This window comes from Euleptes europaea, chromosome 2, assembly GCF_029931775.1.
Source record: "Euleptes europaea isolate rEulEur1 chromosome 2, rEulEur1.hap1, whole genome shotgun sequence".
Classification (NCBI taxonomy): domain Eukaryota; kingdom Metazoa; phylum Chordata; class Lepidosauria; order Squamata; family Sphaerodactylidae; genus Euleptes; species Euleptes europaea.
Genome location: NC_079313.1, coordinates 13,357,644 through 13,364,587, shown reverse-complemented (window position 1 = coordinate 13,364,587; position 6,944 = coordinate 13,357,644).

Below are 6,944 nucleotides of genomic sequence, written 5' to 3'. Positions count from 1 at the left end.
ATGTCATGCCCTGGCAATTACGTAAGGAACAGAGATCCGTTAGTTACCAGCCCTTTCATTCCTTTCGCCCCTTTAACAGGGGCAGGCCAGAATATAGGAGAGGATCATGGAACACTAACTTTCGATCCTTCTGCAGAGGTGGCAGGTTCCAAAGACCTCAAAGCAATAGCAGAGCCAACAAAGGAGACAAGTTCTCCAAAACCAACACCCAGTGACGCCCAGTTCACGGGTATAGGGGGGAGGCTTCAATTCTTCAAGAATGTGTGGTTGGCCTCCAATCCCGACAACTGGGTTTCCAGAATAATAACGGAGGGTTACCTTCTGGAATTCTCAACCAAACCACGAGACCAATTCATCTCCTGCCCAATTTCCCTCAAGAGGGAGAAACGAGACAGGACATTCAGGGCCATCCAACACCTCCAACATATCAGGGCCATAAAGCAAGTACCCATGCAGGAGAGACATCAAGGAGTCTACTCCATATTTTTCACCGTTCCGAAGAAAAACGGGGACTGGAGAGCCATTTTGGATCTCAAGTATGTAAACAGGAGAATCATACGCAAACATTTCAGAATGGAGACGCTCTGCTCTATAGTGGAATCCCTCCGCCAAACACTTTTATGACAGCAGTAGATTTAACAGAAGCGTACCTGCATGTACCTATCCATCCACATCACAGGCGCTTCCTCAGGTTTGCAATTGGTCAGCTCCATTTTCAATTCAGAGCCCTCCCGTTTGGTTTGGCTTCGGCCCCGAGGGTCTTTACGAAGATCCTTGTCACCATCGTAGCGGCCATCAGACAGGATGGAATCTAGGTACATCCGTACCTGGACGACATCCTGATCTGTGCCCAATCCAGACCTCAGTCTCTCCAACATACATCCATTGTAATGCAATCACTCCAACAGCTTGTACCAATGGGTACTTGATCAATTTCAAAAAGAGCTCTCTCACACCCTCTCGCTCCCTGATTCACTTAGGGGTCCAAATAGACTCTCAGGCAAATACCTTATCACTTCCCCCAGAACGAATTTCAAAGGTCATCACTTTGACATCAGCAATCATAAAAGCGAGGTCAGCACGTCTAAGGCGGCTGGCGAGACTACTGGGGCTAATGATCTCCTGTATAGCAGTGGTCCCATGGGCACGCTTTCATTCAAGACCTCTACAATGGCTACTGGGGCCCTTCCAGAAAGACATAGCCAGGAAAAGGGACAAGCTTGTCCCTCTTACCCAGAAAACAAAACAGGGATTGCTCTGGTGGACACACAAGTAAAATCTTCAGAGAGCCAGTCAGTACATCCACGACGAGCCATTGCAGGTGTTCACAGACGCCAGTCTGGAGGGATGGGGTGCCACCCTCAACAGACGCATAGCCCAGGGGCGCTGGTCTCCACACGAGACAAAACTCCACATCAATATTCTGGAGCTGAGAGCAGTCAGACTAGCCCTGATGGAATTCTCCGATTCCCTGCGAGGTCATCATGTCCTCGTGAGGACCGACAACACCACTACAAAGGCACACATTAACAAACAGGGAGGGACGAGATCATCCTCCCTACATCTGGAAGCAGTGGCACTGTTCACTTGGGCAAAAACACACCTACATTCGATCAGAGCAGAACACATAAAGGGAGCCCTCAATATCCAGGCGGACTGGCTCAGCCACCAAACCGTAGACGAGGGAGAGTGGTCTCTAGAGCTAGATGCCTTTCAGCTCGTTACTTCCAAGTTTGGTGTCCCACAGGTAGGTTTAGTCGCCTCAGGCAAAAACAACAGGCTACCAAGATTTTTCACCCGCTGCTTCCATCAGAAGGCGGAAGGGACAGACGCCCTCACCAGCCCATGGCCCCCAGGCCTGATGTATGCCTTTCCCCCTCTACCAATAATACCAAAAGTGCTGAGAAAGATTCAGAAAGAAAGAGCCAATGTCATATTCATTGCTCCCTTTTGGCCCCACAGACCTTGGTTTGCAACACTTCTACAGATGTCTGTACAGGAACCCTGGAAAATCCCAACGCAATGGGGATCACTTCGGCAGGGGCCCTTAGTACACCCAGACCCCACGTGGTTTTGTTTAACCGCATGGTTATTGAACGGGGACTCCTGTTAGACAAAGGTTATTCACAGGAGGTCGTAGATACTATTATGGAGGCGCGACGCCCAAGCACTCTACGCATATACAATATTTCTTGGAAAGCGTACGTACGCTGGGCAAGGAGAAAAAAGATCGACCCCTTGAACCCAGGCGTACAAGGGGTTCTTGAATTCCTCCAAAAGGGAGTGCAGCTAAAACTATCAGCCTCTACCTTGAGAAGACAAATAGCCGCAATTGCCACAGTAATCCCCACCTTAGAAGGGTTCTCCACTTCCAGACACAAGCATATAGTGGCCTTCCTGAGAGGGGTGTCACAAACCCAACCACCGGTCTCACACAGATTTCCATCATGGAGCCTTAATCTAGTTCTTAATGCACTAACATCTGCCCCGTTTGAACCTTTACATTCAGTACCCTTAAAATACCTGCGTATGAAGGTCCTATTTTTGGTAGCCATCACCTCTGCTAGAAGGGTTTCAGAAATTAGGGCTTTGTCGATTAGGGAGGGTCTCTGTGTGTTTCACAGAGACAAAGTGGTCTTAAGGCCGAATCCGACTTTTTGCCCGAAAGTAAATTCTTCCTTCCACTCCTCTCAAGAAATCAATTTGCCCTCATTTTGTCCTAAGCCCTCCTGCGCCAAAGAACACGCCTGGCATTCCCTAGATCTTAGGAGAACGCTTAAAATTTTTATCCATAGGACAGCAGAATTCAGGGAATCGGATTATTTGTTCATAGGCATTTCCAACCCCACTAAAGGCAAACGCATGTCAGCAGCGGCAATCAGCTACACTCTCAGACTCTGCATCGTTGAGGCCTATAAGGCCACTGGCACTCCTGTTCCGGAGGGCATAACCGCTCACTCCCTTCGTAGCGCAGCAACCACGGCCGCCTTTAACAAACAGGCTCCACTAGGAGAGATTTGTAGGGCAGCAACCTGGTCCACGATCTCAACCTTTATTAAGCATTACAAGATCAATACATGGTCTTCCACACAAGCATCCTTCGGCCGAAGGGTGTTACAACAGGTTGTCTAGGAAGTTTCTTATCCCACCCTTTTGGGAGCTCTTGAAGGTGCCATTGCTCAAGATGCCTGGAGCCTCAGAGGAGAACTGAGCCTTGGATACTTATCGTGAAGGCTCCTTCTCTCCTGAGGTGAAGGGCGTCTTGCCCACCCGTAGAACTAAATGGTCGTTAAGGGAAACTTCATTCAACATAGGGTTGTACATTCCAAAAGAAGTAACAGTAACACCTATACTAACTAGGATTGTTAGGTTTATATATTCTCTTTGCGGGATGGCGGGTCTCTTCGCCTTTCTATCCCTCGTATACTATTGTCGTTATCTGTACGTTCTGTTCAGGTTGATTATGTTATCAGTTTTCGGTTATAATTCCTGTCCAATGAGCTAGGTTAGTCGGGGGCTGGGCTGCTCCAGGCTATTTTCCCGCCAGGAAGACAGGAAGTTTGATTTTAGTCCTGCCTTCCCCGGATGGATCAAGGAAAATAACCCATTGCTCAAGACGCCCTTCGCCTCAGGAGAGAAGGAGCCTTCACGGTAAGCCTCCGTTTTCCCTCCTTCCTTTTTAGGCCACAAATTATTAACACTGTGGCTCACTAGAAGAGTATCTGACGTCCCAGGTTCAATCCCCAGAATCTCCAGGTGAAAGGCTCAGGAAGTAGGTGACATGAAAGACCTGAGACCCTAAGGAGTCACTGCAGGTCTGATTAGACAGCGCTAACCTAGGTGGAACAGTGGTCTAATTCTGTATAAGGCAGCTTCGTGTGTCAATGCAGGTATATGAGAGCAGGTTGGTGACAGGTACGTGAACCAGTATCTATATGACACTAATTTGCGAAATTGCTTAGGTGGCTCTTCATAAAGATAGTAGTTGGGGAGAATCTCACATGAAGCTGCCTTATACTGAATTAGACCCTTAGTCCATCAAAGTCAGTACTGTCTACTCAGACCAGCAGCAGCGCTTCAGGGTCTCAGGTTGAGGTCTTTCACATCACCTTCTTGCTTAGTCCCTTTAACTGAAGATGCCGGGGATTGAACCTGGGACCTTCTGCATGCCAAGCAGAGGCTCTACCACTGAGCCACAACCCCTCCCCAAGTATGATCTCCAGGGTCATACTCTTCCCCCTCACCCCCAGCATCTCTTTAGCTATCCAACTACTGAGATTCCAGCTAGGGGCTGCTTTCTGTCTGACCCAGGTGAGAAGACCCACATGTTTGAGAACGAGCTTCTAATGTTCTTCGAGAGCCAGCTTTTTAACCAGTTGACCTCCATGTCAACCTCTGCAGAGGAAAATTGCCCCACACTGAAAGTGGAGTATAAATTTTAAATAATGGAAAGCATATCCGTTCTAACTCAAGATACACCCCAAGAATCCTTTCACTTTGTGAGAGGTTTGATTCTCTGCCTGTTTTATTCAGAAGTAAATCAAAGATCCGCCCTGACCTGGATGGCCCAGGCTAGCCTGATCTCGTCAGATCTCAGAAGCTAAGCAGGGGCAGCCCTGGTTAGTATTTGGATGGGAGACCACCAAGGAAGTCCAGGGTTGCTCTACAGAAGAAGGCACTGGCAAACCACCTCTGTTAGTCTCTTGCCTTGAAAACCCCATAAGGGGTCGCCATAAGTCGGCTGCGACTTGACGGCACTTTACACACAAATCAAAGATCCAGGGTGCCTGTTCTCCAGTAAGTAGCTCGCAGCCAAAGGTAGATGGTTGGGACTGAATTGCTAGGTTGGCTTTCCACAATCATTAATGCTCAGTAGCTGATAAATAAGATGGTAGGAATATTTTTCTCATGCTGGGTCCTGTTGGAACACTTCCAGCTAATTCTATGTTTGTCCCATGATTAGTTAGAACAATAAACATATTCATCAGGATATGCATTCTTTTATAGTCTTCTTTCCCCCTTTTCTTGTTTTGTTTTTCCTCTTGTTGAATGTGGTTGCAACAAACCTAACTCCCCTCCCCCTTTGGAAAATACTCCGAAGTCTTAGGAATCCATTAGAATCCCAAATTCTTGCTTCCGTTGTAATTTTACAGGGAAAGAGCGGGAATGCACAAGCAGCCGACTCAGCGTTGCTGGACTGTAGAATCCAGTGTTTGTAACGTTTTATCGTTTTTTCCCCTCGTGAAAGACCTCTTCTGTTTTAACTTAGCAATGCATTTCTGTCCCTCTGCAGCTCTAGTGAAATTCACTTCCTCCTTCTCTCCTTGGAGCATGAAATGAGCTTTTGTATATGGAAAGATTGATGTCAATTAGGGCTGGTTCTGTATTGTCTGTGCGATGAATGGAGCAGGACAGCCAGTGATACGACTCCTTGGAAGGAAACCTTCACGCTGGGGCCGTCCGTTCTTGACGGTAAACCCAGTTAGACTGAAACTCGGGTGACCTGGTCTTCTCACCCTCGTCTCCTTGAAGGAACCAGGGAACGTGAATGCTGTGATGACAGAGGCAACAGGGTACCTGCTCCCGCGCTTTCTTGGCACGCTCTGAGAGTTGCCCCTGGCAACTAGGCAAGTCTGCATTGAGGCATCAAACAAAAGGGGCCGCGTTGCTTCCGACTGTCAAATTACCCTGGTTGGCCCCAGGCTGAGCTGAAGATTGTCTCCTCAGTGGGTTCCAGATGGGTAGCAATGTTTGTGTGTTGGTAACGGTGAAGGCTTGCCCTGTCCTGTATGGCCCAGGCTAGCCTGATCTTATCAGATCTCAGAAGCTAAGCAGGGTTAGCTCTGGTTAGTATTTGGATGGGAGACCACCAAGGAATACCAGGGTTGCTGTGCAGAGGAAGGCACTGGCAAGCCACCTCTGTTAGTCTCTTGCCATGAAAACCCCAAAAGGGGTCGCCATAAGTCAGCTTCCACTTGAAGGCACTTTACACACACACAACCGTGAAGGTTACTGAGTTTTTATTCTAGCAGGAGCTTTCATGGACTAGACCTGCTCGGTCAGATGCATGTGGGCGGGCCATCACTAGGCTGGCAGAAACACACGCGCACTCTTGTATAAATTGTGACAAAAATTATAAGCAGGCTCAAAGAGCCATGCAATCTAGGATCAGTTGTGGGAAGTGATCTTGTAACTTTCAGATTTAATCAGGAAAGGTACAGAGGCCCGTCCCCCATTCACAACAACCCCAGCATTCCCACTCCGTGGGTATCTGGTGTGGGAGATGCATTTCCACCCTTCTCAGCATCAAGCCCAGGTTAGGGAACCAGCTGAAAAGTAGAGGTCTCCCATGTGGACTATGGGGTGGAGTTGTGGTACAGCGAAAGAGGCCTGGTCTAGAATCCTGATTCCTAGGACGCTTCTGTTGAAAGAAGAGTTGGTTTTTATATGCCGACTTTCTCTACCTCTTAAGGAAGACTCAAACTGGCTTACAATCACCTTCCTTTCCCGTCCCCACAACAGACCCCCTGGGAGGAAGGTGGGGCTGAGAGAGGTGTGACTAGCCCAAAATCACCCAGCTGGCTTCATGTGTAGGAATGGGGAAACCAACCTGGTTCACCATATTAGCCTCCGCCACTCGTGGAGGAGTGGGGAATCAAACCCGATTCTCCAGGTCAGAGTCCACCGTTCCAAACCGCCTCTCTTAACCACTACGCCACGCTGGCTCTCATGTATTTCAGGTATTTGCTGGATTTTGTAGTATTTATTGTGTTGGACCAGAATTTGGGAGCCTCAGGTTCAAGTCTTCAATCTGCTGTGAAGCTCGCAGGGTGACCTTTGAGCAGACTAAATAGCCTTGTGGGGTTATAAATAGCCTTGTGGGGTTACAGCGAGGATAAAACGAGGAAGGAACAACCACATATGCCACTCTATAGGAAGGGGAG